Source organism: Danio rerio, chromosome 13 (assembly GCF_049306965.1).
Source record: "Danio rerio strain Tuebingen ecotype United States chromosome 13, GRCz12tu, whole genome shotgun sequence".
Taxonomy (NCBI): Eukaryota; Metazoa; Chordata; class Actinopteri; order Cypriniformes; family Danionidae; genus Danio; species Danio rerio.
In genome coordinates, this window is record NC_133188.1 from 53,312,193 (window position 1) to 53,332,533 (window position 20,341).

Below are 20,341 nucleotides of genomic sequence, written 5' to 3' on the forward strand. Positions count from 1 at the left end.
AAATCAACACAATCACTCACATACACACACACACACACACACAAATCAACACAATCACTCACATACACACACACACACACACAAATCAACACAATCACTCACATATACACACACACACACAAATAAATCAACACAATCACTCACATACACACACACACACACACACACACACACAAATCAACACAATCACTCACATATACACACACACACACACAAATTAACATAATCACTCACACACACACACATACAAATCAACACAATCACTTACATACACACACACAAACACACACACACACACACACACAAATAAATCAACACAATCACTCACATACACACACAAATCAACACAATCACTCACATACACACACACACACAAATCAACATAATCACTCACATACACACACACACACACACACAAATCAACACAATCACTCACATACACACACACACACACAAATCAACATAATCACTCACATACACACACACACACACACACACAAATCAACACAATCACTCACATATATACACACACACAAATCAACATAATCACTCACACACACACACACACACAAATCAACACAATCACTCACATACACACACACACACACACACACACACAAATCAACACAATCACGCACATATATACACACACACAAATCAACATAATCACTCACACACACACACACACACACACACACACACACAAATAAATCAACATAATCACTCACATACACACACACACACACACACACACACACAAATAAATCAACACAATCACTCACATATATACACACACACAAATCAACATAATCACTCACATACACACACACACACACACACACACACACACACACAAATAAATCAACACAATCACTCACACACCCTTGCACATTCAAAGATACAGGTGGTTACAAGCACCCACAGACACACAAACACAAACACACTCTTGTGCACTCAAACACACGCTCACACATTGAAACACAGAGAAACAGTTACACACACAGAGAGAGATTATGAAAGCATGCGCTGCCCCGTGTGTGTTTCATCATCTGACTCAAGTCTCACAGGTGTTTTCCCAAAACTCAAAGTATTTTCTGCGACAACACACACTGCAGAGGGAGTCTGAAATCCCCTGAAAGAACAACACAGGCCATGTCGTGCACACACACACACACACACACACGCACACACACTTACAGACCTCAAACACACATCAGTCAAGCGAAAGAGAAAGAAAAGCGTCTCGTTGACTTCACAGCATTACTGTTCTGCTCTCTCACTTCTGCTTCTTACTTCTTCATTCAGAGCAACACTACCATGGAGACATTCTGGAGGAAATCATCAACTGATGAAAGATATAAGAGTAAAATCACAGTGGACTGATGTGAGAGTGCACATGTTATTCACGCTTTCCATCCTGCATTTTTTTTCAAATCCCTTTTATCCCAATGACATCATCCTCCAGGGGATGACATCATTTTGGTGGGAAAACAACAGCTGAATTCAACATCATTTGCAGACTGAGGCAGTTTCTCAATTGCAAGAACGCAGAAAGCTGACTTGCGTTCTAGTGGAGAGCGGTCTTGCAAAGTTACCCTGGAAGAAAGTACTCAGGGAAACTGTGGGAACAGAGAATGCATCCTCTGAGAAATGAGATGCTGCATTCTTCCCGGGATCGTCCTTATGGTCACATGACCTTCATGCGGTTTTAACTGATAATTATGTAAACATTACAGCATTCATACAACGATTTAACGTTACAATACAATACAAATAAAACTAATTTTAATACGAATTTCAGCTAATAAATAATGTTTATGCCTCTATACAGATTTTCATGTTGTTTACCTTCACCGTCTCATTTAGGGAAACTCCTGAGATAAATAAGTTTCATCTCTGAGCTTTAATAATAAACCTAAAACGCTGCACTTCCCACTTTCTTTATTACCCGCAATGACTTCTGGGACTACTTGAGCGAGTTCGGTGCTCAAATCTGCATTGGTGCGTCCTCGTGTTGGCGTGGGTTCCCTCCAGGGGCTCTGGAAAGGTGCTTCCCCCACAGTCCAAACACATGTGCTATAGGGGAATTAAATAAACTAAACTGGCCGCATTGTATGAGTGTGTGTGTGTGTGAATGTGAATGAGTGTGTATGGATGTTTCCCAGTGTTGGGTTGTGGCTGGAAGGACATCTGCGGTGTAAAACATATGCTGGATAAGTTGGTGGTTCATTCCGCTGTGGCGACCCCAGATTAATAAAGGGACTAAGCCGAAAATAAAATGAATGAATGAAAAACAAAATTATAACAAAAGTAATTGCCCATTAAATTGTTAAAATTAGACTTAAAATTACTAATAAATTTGAGATAAATATAAATAAAAGTAATATAAACTTGGATAAAGATTACTATATATATATATATATATATATATATATATATATATATATATATATATATATATACTCCATTATAGAAATCAATATTTCTAATTAATTTCTAAAAATTAAAAAAAAAAAATCAATAAAATTACTGTTTAGATTGGAAAGGACTTTTGAATATTCAATAAATTAATAATTATTTCACTATGGTAATTCATATTAAAAATTAGTTTTTATAATTCATAAATTATATCATTATATTTAATAATTGTTATTATATACTTAAGTATTTTCTTATATAAAATATTTAATTGTAATTTTTTTTATAATTATATAATATATTAATTATAGAAATTATTATATATTATCTAATTAAAAAAATATTATAATTAAATGATTTTTTATATAAGAAAACACTTAAGTATTCAATAAAAACTACACAAAATTTAAACCAAAACCATACATGCATCCATACATCTCTGACATGACTCAAATCACTGATTGATAAAGTCATCTGGAATGAAGAAGAAAGCGTTCCTGCAGGACTCCCAGAGTTCTTCAAGACTCTTTGAGTTCATCTTTAACGCCTCCTCCTTCATCTTACACCAGACATGCTCAATAATGTTCATGTCTGGTGACTGGGCTGGCCAATCCTGGAGCAGCTTGACCTTCTCTGCTTTTAGGAGCTTTGATGTGGAGGCTGAAGTATGAGAAGGAGCGCTATCCTGCTGGAGAATTGTCCCTCTCCTGTGGTTTGTAATGTAATGGGCAGCACAAATGTCTTGATACCTCAGGCTGTTGATGTTGATCATCCACTCTGCAGATCTCTCGCACGCCCCCATACTGAATGACCCCAAACCATTATTTCTCCTTCACCAAACTTGACTGATTTCTATTAGAATCTTGGCTCCATGTGGGCTCCAGTAGGTCTTCTGCAGTATTGGTGATGATTGGGATGCAGATCAACAGATGATTCATCAGAAAAATCCACCTTCTGACACTTTTCCAAACTAGAAGTTATTATTTGTTGCTCTTACAACTGGGATCGACGACAAGACTTTTGTCAGGTGGTGCATACACAAAATGAAGAGCCATTCAGTATATAAATGATCAAACACAACATTAAATAATTATCTCTTTAAATAAATGTAATGTAATCAGATGTAATCTAATATAATTGAAATCTCATCTGTAGCCCTATTTCAGCCGTGTGTTTTCCACAGTGAATAAAGACATCACTGGAGAATTGTGCGCAAACATAACAAATGTTCAATGGCACAAACATTAAAGATGTTCCCACCGCCGCTCACATGTCTTTAAAGTGTCACAAATGTTTTTTTTTAAGCACATAAGAGATGCAGCGCTTCACACTCGTCCTCCACGTCTCTTCATCCATCGCTCACAACTCAGCTGTTACTTGGCAACATGGTGCCAGTGGCCACATTTAGCCCGGTCGCCATGGCAACGGTATTCACAAACACGGAATGCTGGAATGTGTCTTTATATCAGTTCCCGTGGAGATCTGCACATCACATACACACACACACACACAGATGCACACATATGCACATGCGCGCATGCACACACAGCATTCCAGACACTTAGTTTAGCAGGTGATGCTGAATTTGATCAGAATAGAGGTGAAAAGTTATCAAATAATTCATCATGCCAATATTCATTCATTCATTTTCTTTTCAGCTTAGTCCCATTATTCATATAGGTTCATCACAGCGGAATGAACCACCAACTTATCCAGCATATGTTTTGCGCCGTGGATGCCCATCCAGCTGCCACCCATCACTGGGAAACACCCATACACTCCCATACATACACTACGGACAATTTAGCCTACTCAATTCACCTACAGCGCATGTGTTTGCACTGTGGAGGAAACCGGAGAGCCTGGAGGAAACCCACACCAACATGAGGAGAACATGCAAACTCCACACAGAAATGCCAACTGACACAGCTGACCTTCTTGAGGCAACCGTGCAACCCATGGGCGTCGCTGGCCGTCACAAGCCCTCTGACAAGTGATAGCGGATTAAACTGAAGAGGTGGGGTGGTGGTCGGGGGTGATCGTGGATGCAACTGAAGAGGGGTCGGGGGGTGGATGGGATTAATCGCGGATGAAACTGAGTTGGGGGGGTGTTAAGAGGTGATCGGGTAAATGTGTTGGAGCAGGGTTGGAACTAAACTGTGCAGGGCTGCGGCCCTCCAGGAATTGAGTTTGACATCCCTGCTTTAGACATTACGCTAGAGAATCAGTCAAACACTAGCTCTAAAGTGAAGTTTGTAAATGAACAACGGTTTCTCCTGTTCTGACGTCGGCTGCAAATGTGAATGAATGGTGGAAGAAAGTAGTTCCTCATACAAAAGGGCTCTTGAGTCTCTCAGTATTTGATTTTCTTTTTTATATACACGATTATGCCGTCAAACTGTTGTATAAATGCAATACCACACTCATAGCAGTGCGATTTGACTGTATATTGGCACTGGTGAGACACTCAGCCTGTAGCCTCCAGCCAACGCACGCCTTCCACCAGAGCCAATATACAGCACACATCTATATACACACATACAGTTGAAGTCAAATTCGCCTTCCAGTGAAATTTCGTTGTTTTTTAAATATTTCCCAAATTATGTTGAACAGATTCAGGAATTTTTTACAGTATTTCCTCTAATATTTTTTCTTCTGGAGAAAGTCTTATGTGTTTTATTTCAGCTAGAATAAAAGCAACTTTACATTATTTTAAAGCATTTTAAGGCCAATATTATTGGCCCCCTTAAGCAATGTTTGTTTCGGATTGTCTACAGGCAGGGGCGGACTGGGACTAAAAATCAGCCCTGGCACTCTAGCCACATTACCACACCGACACAGCTCCATACACAGACACACACATTCACTACTTACATTAGTGTACAGATGGTGAAATAATATAAGCAGCACCATATTTAATAGATATTTAAACATTTAATGTACGTGGCTGGAACAAAAACAACTCATTTATAACAAATTTATACATGCAATCATTTCATTCATTCATTTTCTTGTCGGCTTAGTCCCTTTATTAATCTGGAATCGCCACAGCGGAATGAACCGCCAACTTATCCAACATGTTATACCCAGCAGATCCCCTCCAATCTGCAACCCACTGGGAAACCCTACACACACAATCACATACATGCACTACGGACAATTAAGCCTACCCAATTCACCTACAGCACATGTGTCTGGACTTGTGAGGGAAACCAGGAGGAAACCCGAGAGAACATGCAAACTCCACACAGAAACACCAACTAACTCAGCCGAGGCTCGAAATAGTTTCCCCCACAGTCCAAACACATGCGGTACAGGTGAATTGGGTTGTCTGTAGTGTATGAGTGTGTGTGTGAATGTGTGCGTGGATGTTTCCCAGAGATGGGTTGCGGCTGGAAGGGCATCCGCTGCGTAAAAACTTGCTGGATAAGTTGGCGGTTCATTCCGCTGTGGCGACCCTGAATTAATAAAGGGACTAAGCCGACAAGAAAATGAATGATTTTAAAGATACATTTTTTCAGCACTGCCTTTTCTTTTTTACAGTCCATCTCTGACAATTAGCTTGTGTTGCACCTACTGTTTATTAGACATTCTTGTCAGATTTTGGTTACGTCTGTGTAACCTCTAATTGGGTCGGCCCATCTCGAAACCAGCCGATCATTGCCGATTGGGCCAATGTTTAACATTTATTATTATTATTACTAGTATCATCATCATCATCATCATTATCATACTCATATCTTGCAAGAGATAAAAGCTGCCTACATGTAAAAAACAATACACATAAAAAAAATTTAAAATATAAAAAAATATATTAAAAAATAGCTGACCGGCCCACATTAAAAAAATGGTCTGACCCTTCTGGCATTTACCAGATGGCCAGTCCGCCCCTGTCTACAGAACAAACCACTGTTATACAATGAATTGCCTAATTACCCTAACTTTAACCTAATTAACCTAGTTAATCTAGTTAATCCTTTAAATTTCACTTTAAGCTGAATACTAGTGTCTTGAAGAATATCTAGTCAAATATTATGTGCTGTCATCATGGCAAAGATAAAATAAATCAGTTATTAGTTACTAAAGCCATCATTACTTCTCTCTATTGAACAGTAAAAATAAAATACAACTCATTTAACAGGAGGGTGAATAATTCTGGCTTCAACTCAATACATGAAGATATCTGGGTTAATGGATCACCTCAAACCCTCCAGGGATTCACCACCGCCACAACACCGGGATTCACATTACAGTCTGCCTGCGAATGCATTTGCAATCCTGCGTGATGGTGAAGTATCCGGCCAAACGCAGCTATAAATAATGTTTATTAGAGCGAGTGTGTGATTAGCGAGACTCCCAGACCGCAGCAGTGATAAACACTCCAACACCTCATGCTGCATGGAGACACAATGCTTATTTTACATAGAAGACTCTTTCAGTCTTCCCAGCGGATGGCACAGTCAGTGTGTGTGTGTGTGTGTGTGTGTGTGTGTGTGTGTGTGTGTGTGTTCAGCGCTCTGCTTTCAGCCCACGTCTCTCTGCTTCCACTTCAACACATCAATTATTCATTTCCCAGAGCCTTCCTTCAGTCAGGAGTGTAGACTGGCACAGACAGTCTGTCAGACTCCTCTAAATGTGATCATTACAGAGCTCAGAGCCCCAGAGAGGCTATATAACAATATATATATATATATATATATATATATATATATATATATATATATATATATATATATATATATATATATATATTGTTATATATATATATATATATATATATATATATATATATATATATATAACAATATATAACAATATATATATATATATATATATATATATATATATATATATATATATATATATATATATATATAATACAAATATATAATATATATATAAATATATATATATATATATATATATATATAAAWATATATATATATATATATATATATATATATATATATATATATATATATATATATATATAAATAAATATATATATATATATATATATATATATATATATATATATATATATATATATATATATATATATATATATATATATATATATATATATATATATAAAAATATATAAAATATATATAAATAGCTTTACCACAATAATATTATATGCTCGGGCTATGTGATATTGGAAAAATCAAACTTTGCAATATTTCGTTTTCTCTGATGTACACAGTAGAAGTCAAAATTATTCGCACTCCAGTGAATTTTTCAAATATTTCCCAAATGATGTTGAACAGATTCAGGAATTTTTCACAGTATTTCCTATAATATTTCTTATTTTGGAGAAAGTCTTTTTTTTTGTAAAGTATTTATTCAACAAGATAATAGCATTTTTATTCCTTATGTATTTTTTCAGTCTACATTTTATGTTAAATTGTATATACTGTAAATTTTCTTTTTCTTAAAACTCTACTTGTTATATTAACGTGTAACATGTGGCTGAATTGACAATAAAGCTGACTTTGTAGTGGAAACGCAAGCCTGATAAAGGTGACCCGTACCAACCCAAACCGTACCGTACTGTACCAGTCAATGGAAACGAGCCATTAGTGTTTTGTTAAGATCAAGTTCCTGTTTGTAATCAAAATAGCTCTATAATTCAAATGACAAGTAGAAAATAGGTAAACCATTCTTATTGTAAACCCTGCACTTTTTATAGGAAATATTGACAAAAGGCAACGATATTTTCTGAAAAGTTTATCTAGACTTTTCTTGCATCATTGCTAAACTCAAAATGGACTCATTGCAAGTTGGATCCAGTAAATGTGCTCGTGAGGTTGTATTTCCCATCCATTAGGAGCTCTAAAACAATAACAGATGATGTCATCTCATCTCAGAGGAAATGACATCATTGCTCTAGCCTCAGCGCCTGATGGACCAAACACTTAAATCGATATCAATCCAGTTTGCCTCCCTGAAAAGTTCAGACACTTCCTTCATGCAAGTAAAAGTCTTCTCTAGTTTAATTGAGTTTGCTCTTAAGACGAGCACACGGTTATAAGACAGGAAGTGGAGGAGATTTGGACGGATATTTGCCAGATCTACATTTCAGATGCATGGATCCGGTTACAGCGATGAGAGCAGATTTCCGAACACATGCAGGCTTTAACTGAATTTGCGCAGGTCATTTGCTGTACATCAGATTGGAGCTCAAAGCTGTATTGGTTTCCTTCATATAAAAGCCTAGCGAGGAGAATATGTGCGCAATAACTGAGATGCTGCTGGTGATGATGATACTTTACTTTTTTTTTTTACTTTACTTTCTTTATTGTCCACAAGTGGAAATTTATCTTTGGCTTCACCACACAACCACATCAGCGTTTACATTTCACACATCACAGAAAAAACATTCAACACAAATACATTCAACGTCGTCACATATATCACATTAAAAACCACAATTTATAACCTTACACATAATTAAAACCCAGTATTTAAAACTCTAACGGCACTTGGCACAAAGGACATTTGATACACATTTTTCTTTACTTGAGGCTGCCTAAAACGTCTTTTTGATGACAAGAGCTGAAATTTGATATTTAAGGGATGGGAACAATCTTCAACAATGATGTGTGCTTTCTGTGTAATTCTTATTGAATAAATTTCATTTGGTTGTTTTTGCGCTTTACCTACAATTGTACTGCCAGTTTTTACTACTCGACACAGTTTTTGCTTTTCCTTCATTTCACTTATTTGTTGTATTATTATTAGTGCATTTATTATAAATTGGCTCCCGAAGATTTGTACATCATCTCTAGGGTTATAACAGTATGAATTTTTTACGGTATGATAATCGTCTAAAACAATACCACGGTTTGACGGTTTCGCGGTATACGGTATGTTATAAATGTTACAAAATAATAGGACAGTGAAGCAAATTTGACTTTTTCCAAATAATATATTTTCAGTTACTATAAACAACACCACTTACAATGAACAAATAAAAAATAAGAAAATAATAAATAATGTGTCAAAATCCAAATAAAGTCCAAATAAACATGGTGCAAATCCTCAGTAAAAAATAGATAGAAATATTTACTATACTATAAATAGTTACATAACGAAACTAGATTCAATATGGAACATCCTTAGGTTTTATGTGCCAGCATGGATATGGTTGTCTGTGGATATGGATTTGGATATGGTTGGCTGCAATGCAGACAAACAGCTGCACCTTCATTTGCGTCTTTTGAAAACAGCAAGAGCAGCAGTTCGTCTTTGCTGTGTCACTGTTTTGTCATGTTTCTGTGCTGCTGTGCATGCAAAAGTACTTAGTATGAGAATTATTTCATGCAAAACTTTTTTTTTTTTGCGTTTTATTTAGCCGCGCATAAATGTATGCCTATCTCTCATTCCGTGTTGTTCAAAAAGCTCATTGTTGGTCCACAAACAAAAGCGAAACCTATGCTTATTGGTTGTGATATAGCGAGTTTGAACCAATCTGGGCATGGAGGAGGGACAATGCATCAATGTATCATGTCTGGTTTGTCCGGAGACACAGTGACGAGCGTTTCTTTGTCAAATCAACGTTGTCAAATTTTGATGACGTAACCGCCCTGATTCCGGAGCCTCTGAAAGTCCGCGAATGTTATGTGATACAGCACTGGAAAGGTGATTCTCTTCTTTATGCCAATCTTTGAATTGTATGAATCGGATCAGCGGATCAAAAGTTATTAAACATTTAAGAGCAATACTTATTTTTAGCCGCGGGCGGCTGTCTTGGTCTTTAAGGGTTAAAACCGTTGATATGCAATTGTTCATGGTATGATAATCGTGCACGTTCAAATCGTGGTAGACCGTCATACCGGTATATTGTTACAACCCTAGTTACAATAGTAGTTTATAGTTACTAGTTCAGTTGGATTGCGACCCCTGGGGTATTACATTATATTTAAGACAAAGCAATAGTGTCAGAAGCAGCAGATTGATTTTATAACACCAGGTTAAAATTTCTGGTCCATGTACAGCACTGACATACATTAAAAAAAATTAAACGAAGAACAGACTTGGGTCTATTGGTGTGCCTGCGCCATTGCATGCAAGGTTTCTGTATTTAAAACCACCTCAGAGGACATTAGGGGTCACGAGTTACTGGCATTGTTATTCTGGGGGTTGTGGGCAGAAAAGTTTGGGAAGTTATCAAGGGGTCAAAATGGTCCCTAATCAGTCATCGATAAGGTCTATCAATTAAAGGTTTATCGACAATCAATCGGTCATCAAGTAATCGTTAACATCCTTAAACTATACATTTAGATTTTACAGACGAGATAGAAATTCAGTACACGTATATACGCAGAGGACGCAAATAAGCAACACTGGTTTAATGAAAGTGTATGTTTGACTGGAGTTTGTAGGAAAAATGACACTGGGGGCAGAATATTGCTAACGATTTTTGTTCCTTTTCACACTAATGATATTTACAGGCACATATTATTAACGAATAAAGGATTATTATCGCCGAGTTCTTTGCACAATGGTAAATAAATACAAGAAAACAACTTAATGGTGTCGACAATTTGTAATCAAATAAGTTTGTCACCGGTTAATCACCATATGGACAACTTTTCTGGCGAGGTCAGTTTACTCTATTTCCAACGCTACCTCACTCAAATTCGTAACTTTGTGATTAAGTGACTAATTGGTATAAATTCGTACAATCTCATTAGTACAATTTAGTACGATTTGCTCATCACCCAATGATGGTTGGGTTTAGGGGTAGAGTTTTGGTGCCACGCCTCCTTTTTAAAAATCGAACATTTTTGTGCGACTGAACTCTGAATTATTGTATCTGTATTGGATTCTATCTATCATATAAGGGCCTAGAAAAGTGAATGTGCACACGATAGATGATTTGGAGCAGAGTCTGGCCGAGTTGGGGGAATTTGTACGTGCAACACCTTTAGTAATCCAAAACAACTGCCTGATGTGAAGTCCGTCAGGTTTCCTTTGATGCTTTGAAGGAAACCAATCGTAATAATGACAAAGAAATACTAATTAGTGGATCTCCTTACTTCCGGGTACAGCTGTGGTTGGTGCATTTTGGGAAATTTTTCTTACCCCTTGGTTTCGAGTGTGAAAAATCTTCGTTTGAAGGGGTGTATACCCCTTGTCCTTAGCCCTACGCCTTCAAGCTAAAGAGAATTGGGACACCCCTACCTCTTCATGGGCACGCACAAAACGAGGGGTTGGGGTAAGGGGAAGGGCTAAGTGGTAGAATTGGGATTGGGCCTTAGGGTAGCTGATATTCAGATTAAGAGTGCAATGCATGATATTCGCCACTAGATGGCACATATCCACAGTAAACATAGGTGTACAATGAGTCTCATTTGTGCTGGAGAGTACTGTAATAATGGTACCAAAGAGGGCTTGAAATTGCGACCGAAATGTTATCTATGCGACCTCAACATATATTTGGGAGCATTTGTGCGAGTGCATAACATTGATGTCATGTGTCCAGTTTTCACAGCAAAATGTTCACCACATGCGCAGATTTATGAGGCCTTCACACATAAAGCATCTTTGCACCTAAAAAAACCAAAAGCAGCGCTCAGGAATGGTTTGAAACAGTTGACAAGTCAACTCGCTGCAGTAAACAAAGCCTGCAATGCTTGCCCCGCCTTCAAGCGCTTCTCATTGGCCCACTGCGCTAGAACAGAACGCGAATGGATGACGGAAGTGTTTAGGGGTGGGGTTTGGTGCAAACCTCCTTTTTAAATTCATACATTTTCATGCAACTCAACTCTGAATTAGCCACTTAACTGACAAAACGTAAAAGACATTTCCTCGTTAGATCAGGCAATTTTTGATTCACAATGTAGACAGCGCAGGATTTGTTATCTGAAACGTGCAACGAAACATACCTGGAGCACTGTATTTTACGTTGCACAAAAAATGTAGGTTGAGGCATGCATTTCAAGTGAGCCTGGACAGTAAATAAGACTATACTTTATTTTATTTTAAATAATGGCACAGTGGCTCAGTAAGTGGTTGGCATTGTCGTCTCACAGGAAGGAGGTCCCTGGTTCAAGTCCCGGCTGGGCCAGTTGGCATTTCTGTGTAAAGTTGCATGTTCTCGTGTTTCCCGTAGAGTCCAAACACATGCAGTACAGGTGAGTTAGATGAACTAAATTGGCAGTATTGTATGAGTGTGTGGGAATGAGAGTGTATGGGTGTTTCCCAGTACTGGGTTGCAGCTGAAAGGGCATCCGTTGTGTAAAACATATGTGGGATAAGTTGGCGGTTTACTTCGCTGTTGTGACCCCTGATAAATAAAGGGCTCAAACTAACGACCTTTTTGCTCTAAGGCAACAGTGCTAAACACCGAGTCACTGTGCCGCCCTAAAATGTGAGTGCAATAAATATTTATAAAACTATTATGCCACTTAAATGACAAAGTTTAAGTATCAGTTGAATTATACCTTAAAAAGAACTCATATCTTTCATTCTGAAATGCTAAAGTGTTTGTTTTGATTTCGTTTTGACTTCAACAGTGGCTTATCTGTCTGAACATGCTGCAGCAGTGATTATTCATGCAATATGTACGTATTACATCATGTTTTGTTGTCATTTCTAGTATAAGTTCTTTTACTTTCACTATTGTTTTGAATATTTTCTCGGACCGATTTGTTATAAGAAGAGTGTACTGAAGCGCATTAAAATAGCAGAGAAAACTTTCTAGCCGGCGAGTCTTTATAAATCAGAAACCTTTGATATACAATTCTCTTTAAGCAGAAGGACAGCGGGCAGCTCTCCAAACAGCTTATCTTTCTTTGCGGTCCAAAACACGCACAAATAAGCATACAAAATCAGCTGCAGTTGGAGTGCTGATTTTATTTTGAGCTCATAAACTTGTTTTCTGCACAAACATTTGGATTTAAAATGTGCAGCTGTACGAGCATGATGCTCCGATCAGAGAACAATTGAACATAGTGAATCAGTGCTCTATATAGCCTCTTTAAAGGGCACCTATGGTGAAAAATCGACTTTTCAAGCTGTTTGGACTGACATGTGTGAAGGTAGTAATATTGGGTTGATATAAACACACCCAGTCCCTTTTTTTTTTTTTTCAAATTAACAATATAGTCCCTCCGCTCACCAATGTTAATTGGCAGGCGTGCATTATCATATCCTCAGTTATTTCACGTTCGCCATTTTGAGCGTGCGAGTCAAAGCGATGTACCAAAGGAACACCCCTGCTCTATTTTTGGATGTAAGGCTCATTGGGCTCAACACAAGAGCCTTCATCGTCTTCCTGCGAATGAGCAACAGAGATTTTACAGTTAGCGTCCATTTGCGCTGAACACACAGTGAATGCAACATATCGAGACTCAGGCCATTAAAAACAGCTGATCCACCAAGTCTTTCAGCACTCTCTCCGAAAACACTCGATTTATCTTGACTGGCAGATCAACATTCATCACATGATCGCTCTCATCGGCACCATTGTTTGTAACTTTAGGTGGCTTTGCAAACCTATGAACTTTTTATTGCGTCTTCCTTAAACTTCAGCCGTTTGCATTTCCCGCGGTCACAGAAGCTACCCATCATCTTAACTAGGTGCATCAGGAAAGTGCAAGCGCGTTGCCTAACGTGCGCGTCCCTCCATTGGAAATAACAAACTTGCCTTAGTTATAGCCTCAGTCAAAGTTAATCCAGTGTGCGGGGTTATTAGTCTTTGTGTACAAGCTCAGAACTTTAAACAAGCACACCGTTAGCATAGCTTTGTTTAGTTGCCGCAGTTTTGTTCCGTGCAGAAACACGGTGTAGAGAAGCCTTTACAATTAACCGTGATTAATATAAAGCGCAGTTAATAGTGAAACCGGTAAATCACTACATCCCTATACGGATGACACATGCATCGTTACATAGCGGCTGTAATACTATACAAAAACACAAATGGTTTTGTAACTATTCTGACACATTAAAGCACAGTAGGAATATTGATTCCTCAATAGTCGTCTCTGCTTGGTCTGTGTCCGAGTTGTACACGTTCGGCTAAATGCTGGTCCTCTCACTCATGTTGCTTCTCTCTGTCTGCCTGTCTGTTGCCATACACAAGCGGGGGAGCTCTTGGCTCCGCCCCTTTGTTAAGTTGGGTGGGAAGTCGAAACATATTTTCATGTTAAGCAACACGCCCCTAACACAACGACTTGTGTACACACCCCTAAAATGACACTTAACACTTTATAATTCAAGAGTTCACACTTAGCTCATGATTAATACATAGCATGTTTGGCATGCTGTCCCGGGAGAGAGCCCTGAGCTCAAGGGATCCTCGAGCCCAGGGCTCCCCCCCTTTGCAGGGCGAGTGGAGATTGAGCTCAGGTCGATCTCAAACTCGCCCGCTGCTGAGGCCAAGGCGAACTTCCTGAGAGTAAGACATTATAAAAAGGGTTTAGGCTTATTTTATCTATAATATAGAGCACATTTGGATGGTGGGAGGAAACCGGGGAACCTGGGGGAAACCCACGCGGACACGGGGAGAACATGCAAACTCCACACAGAAATACCAGATGGCTCAGCGAGGACCCAACACCATTGGTATTCTTGATGTGAGGCAACAGTGCTAGTCACTGGGCCACCGTGCCGCCCATTCTGGATAAAGGAGGAAGAAGGGGAGGAGGGGGGTTTCTTCCAGACGAAGATAGTTGTAGAAAGGAAATGAGGATATATATATATAGTGATTTGGGATCCTTTGATTGGAGGATCATAATTAGCTAATGTGGAGCAGCTGGGTCAATCATGAGCACATGCTCCTCTCGAAATTAGTTTAAAATTAAACTTCACTTAAAAAATCTGAATTGTTTTGAACTGAACCTAAACTAGCACACTCAGAACAACCATAACATTAAATCTTTAGAAAAGGGGTAAACTAGGTGTCCTTTAAGTTGAACTTAGATGTGCTGCAAAAACCACATTAAACATGGCTCTAAACATCCATGGCTCTAAATGAACCACAGAGTATCATCAGTGCTGTAGTGCCGAGTTTCTGCAGCTGCTGAAAGGTCAACCGTACACCAGTCATTCTGAGTAAAAGTCAGATGTGTTGAAGTGACCCGGAGGTCTAAGAGTGGGAGATTCAGCGCTTGATCTCACTGAATAAAGCAGATATGTGGAGCAAAGCATGTTTCCAAGCTGCTTTGGACGTGTGTGGGAGAGAGAAACAGATCTGTGCATTCGTCGACAAAAACCGTGGGCTGGCTTTTTTCCGTATTTACAAGGCCACGACCCTTCAGTATGGAATCAATCGCTCAGAAAGCATCAAACGATAATAAAATCCTTTGTTAAAAACAGATGCACTTTAGGATACACTGTGGTGCACACTGAAAATAATTCTGCTCGACAATAGTTAATATATCAGTTTTCTTTATTTTGTGATTCATGTTTTTCATTTTTCCTTGTTTATTTAGCCTTTTGATTTGCATTATAGGGCCTTTCTCTTTCTTCCAAAAGCTTTTAACCATAATAAAGTTGGAAAAAGTGACTTTTGGGAACATTTTTAATAGTTTAAAGTGATGCTTTGTCTGGGTTTGTGTTGCATATTACGCTGTCAAATTCCTGTAAATAACTCCCAGTACATTTTCTGTTATTTCTTATACATTGTTGCTTCAAACTACTAAAATGTCAATAAGGCCAGTCTCACATTAGGTACAGTTGCCTTGAACCGGGCCAAAGCAGGCTTGTCCCCTCTCCCATCTCCCCTGACGGCCCGCACTCACACCACAATCGGGCCTCGGCACGCTTACGTCATCGCTGCTGCGCTGTTCAGTGAGAAGCGCTCTCACTCAGCACAGTGGAGATTTCTCTAGTTATATCGTTTCAGTCGTTTAATATGCAGTGACATGCAGTCAAATATTTCGCCAAACAGTCCTTAGGGATGCGGTGACACGCAGTCAGATATTTCGGCGAACAGATCCGCCACTTTTGGAGCTCATAAACAATCATAAAGCTCTCGTGCTGCAGGAATGAGGAGGTCTGCTGAAGGTGCAGCTGTCATGCTGTGAGGGGTTTGCGTCTTTAATAAACTACGGCAGTTTGCATTCCCTGAACAGTAGTTAATCAATCCATATAAAACAGTCCCTTAAAAGTCACGTCTCGCTTTTAGTTTCGCGCTTAGGCGCGTTTTGCACTCACACACAAATGTACCGCGCCAAAGCCCAAGTGAACCGGGCTCAGGCACATCGCTTCCAACCGGGCCAGGGCCGGCCAAGTGAACCGTGCTTGAGCCAGATTCAGCGCACCCACACTTCTCAAACGATCCGGGAAACGGGCCTGGGCACGGTACGGATGGCATAGTGTGAGTAGGCCCTAAGAGTCACTTTGTTAAACTGTAGTCGAGTTTTCAACATCAAAAGTCAGAGCAGAGATCAACATCCCATAATGCAATTCACAACCGGAAATAAACTTGAACTTAAACACTTGTTAATCACTAAACACAGAAACACAGAAACTGTTCATTTCCAGATATTCTTTAGGGTAGCTTATATTCAGATTAAGAGTGCAATGTGTGATATTAGCCACTAGAGGGCACATATTCAAAATAAATATAGGTGGTCAATTCCATGAAAATGTCAACCTTATCATGAAAAAATAAACTTTTGACTAAAATAACAAAACATATTTAAATTTGCTCATTAAGGTCTATATTTTATTGTAATGATGTGCTCTTGTTGAATTTTTAAGGAAATTGATTTGTTTATTCATGAAATATGAGGATTATGCCAATGGTAAATTTCATTATAATCCAACCACATTTCGTGCTTTAGAAAAAAACCTTTTCCATGCTTTATGTTAACAGTAATCATTCTGCAGAAGGATTGGAGTCTGTAGTATAAATAATTACCCTTACTTTTTCATAACGTTATTGCCCTTTTGATTCATGAGCTACATATTTAAGACATCACGCAGCTTCGGTCACGTGTCACGTCCGTAACGATTTAATGAAAAAGTTTATATTGTGGAATAAATATTATAACAAATAAAATGAAACTTTGTATACAAAGCCAAAATATGTCCATACTAATTATGATCGCCAACTCATCTCCGGTCTTTGCTTTAAACAACTACAATTTTGCGTTACGGACGTGGCCATTTTTGAACTCCTTATTAATATAAGCCAATGACTAGCGCATATTTGTTTATTATGATGCTGCATTACAATTACTGACTTACATTACATAACATCCATATGTTATATCAAGAACTGAACATTTCAGTTAGCTATAAACCATTTTAGTAACATTTCAAAAATAAATGTTTAATAAAGAGAACAACATTTTACATGCCATAATCTTGGCGCATAATAAACCTTGTGTTGAAGCACTTCTTGTTTCTTTTGTAGATAGGGTAACTGACCGTCAAATAATAGATCAAATAGTTAAGATACAATTTATGCCAAACTAGGATGCTGATTTCCATTCATTTGGCAGACCAACAACCGCTCGTTAAGCGATATTAACCGTTAACAGATTAATATCAAAATATTATTTAATAAAAAAAAAATTGACGTGCCTATTTTGTCTGACACATTAAATATTGCATTTTAAAATACTGATTTAGGTTATTTTAACATGCGAACAGCATACAGAAGGAGCATCTTCACGCACCTGCAGTGTTTTTTAGCAGCACAGAAAAACTGAATAAACTAACAAAAATAATAAAATAAATCCTGCTCTAAACCTTTTTACTTAAATGACAAATTAAGATTACAAAACGAAAACATTGACTGAATGCTTTTTTAAGAATCGGCAAAGACTGTTTGTCCAATCGTGTTTTTTTTTTCTTCCGTCAATTAAAAAATATTAGCTATAGCTCAAATAAATTGCTTTACGGAAAAATGCATTCAATTAATACTCCGCTGTTATAATATTACAAAACCTGTCAACATTTTTAATAGAAGTCATTAGTTTAAAGATTATGTCTTAATTATGATTTATTAGCCTATTTCCTCTGTCTTACTTGCGGTTCATGTGCGCGCGCGCTGAGTATAGTGAAAGATAATGACAATGAACCATAAGGCTTTGAACCTATACTTTTTGTTAAATATAGGCTAAGGATATAACAATTTTGTTATTTACATGTGATACTGTGTTAATTTGTACACATGTTTTATAAGCTGTAAAATGAAAGCATCAGTTTGGTGCGAAGTTATCCTAAAATATTTGGCTTTGTTTTGTAGATTAGGCTATGTAGGCTATTTAAAAATGTATAAGAACTAATAATAACTGTTATTTTCCAAATGGAAAAAAATTGGTTTGTTGGTTAGTCTGCACTAAATCATCAATATACCTAATTGAGTTTATGACGCGGCTCCAGGCAGCACAGACGACCAGCATCAGCGCTGGTTCGTCAACTCCTGTGTCAAACTGTGGCCAGAATATCCTTCTTTCATTTTGCTTCTTTGGCAAAATACATCTGTAAGCACGTGTGTTTGCACGTGTTACTGTTCTGCGAGTTAACAAATATGTGTTGCCCATAGAGGCCGATCACAACGAACGCGCTTTTTCATTCCAGAGACGTGAGGCACTCCGCAATGCATTTTATATTGACAAGAAAAAAAGGAGCGCGGTGCTCTTTTGTATGTCACTATTGGTAACAACTGAATCAGCTGGTCTATTGTGCGCTAGTGTTGCTGTCAATGTTGTCATAATTTAATTTTTAAATAATATTATGAAATTCAAGATTTGTAAAGTCATACAACTTTGGATGACTTAAAAGAGCGACCACAAGTCTCTACTCCGTTATTAAAAAGTTCGCCGTATCTTGACAACACACTTTGTCACCTCAAAGGAAACCCCGCCTTTGCTTTCATTTGATTGAAGAATGAAAGACGCCACTGAGGTAACATGCTTTTCCTCTGGAGCTCACAAAGCGGGCAATGGCAAAACGCGAGGCGCGCATGCAGGGCGCAAAATCAATAACCTCCATGCATTTGGTCTTTTCCCATTGCTCAAAATGCGCACGCCGTGGGTCAGGCTGCAGGCACTTGCACAGGCCACAGCGGAGTTTTCATTTCATGCAGAGCATAAATATGTTTTTTATTTTATTAATTAAATAACTATTTATAAAGATAAATTATCATAGCGACACAATTAATTTTCCAAGCCCTTTATCCAAAATCTAAGCACTTTCAAAGCTGGAAAATAGGCTATAGCCTACATTAAAATGAAAACATTTTAAAAGATTTCCAGCACCCGGCAAATGTGCTTGAGTGCTTATTAAAATTATTTTACAGGCGGCAAAATAAGAATAAAATCTTGATATTGATCTAAGCTTTAACTACATCATAGGAGTATTTAATTTGTTAGTAAATTGATAGCACCTGCAGCTGTAATGTCATTCAATATTTTACACAATCGGTTATAAACTATAGCCTAAAAATATAAACATTATAGTCATCCATCGTACATGCCTGCAATTAATGGCTATTTTTCACAAAACCTTTCATAATAAAGTTACTCTCTCATCCTGGTCCTCTGTTTAAATTTTTTCAACCTGTCCTGAAGTGACTGCCGATGAGAAAAAGAAAGCAAGCGCGAGTGGACAAATTAAACTATTTATTCAATCGACTAACACATTAACTAGAATTAGGGTTGTAACAATATACCGGTATGACGGTTTACCACGATTTGAACGTGCACGATTATCATACCATGAACAATTGCATATCAACGGTTTTAACCCTTAAAGACCGAGACAGCCGCCCGCGGCTAAAAATAAGTATTGCTCTTAAATGTTTAATAACTTTTGATCCGCTGATCCTATTCATACAATTCAAAGATTGGCATAAAGAAGAGAATCTCAGCTTTCCAGTGCTGTATCACATAACATTCGCGGACTTTCAGAGGCTCCGGAATCAGTGCGGTTACGTCATCAACATTTGACAACGCTG

General features: G+C 38.0%; 1 protein-coding gene and 1 long non-coding RNA gene across 2 annotated transcripts in view; one reads left to right on the forward strand and one right to left on the reverse strand.

The window, feature by feature from the left end:
* The window catches only part of LOC100331556 (signal induced proliferation associated 1 like 2), an 823,625-nt gene extending 814,334 nt beyond the window's left edge, over positions 1 to 9,291 (forward strand). The window contains exon 12 of the transcript XR_012388951.1: positions 9,210 to 9,291. The gene's annotated coding sequence lies outside the window, so the exon portion shown is untranslated. The remainder of the gene's footprint in view (positions 1 to 9,209) is intronic.
* The window catches only part of LOC141377083 (uncharacterized), a 160,927-nt gene that overhangs the window by 115,645 nt on the left and 24,941 nt on the right, over positions 1 to 20,341 (reverse strand). The gene's annotated exons all lie outside the window — the stretch shown is intronic.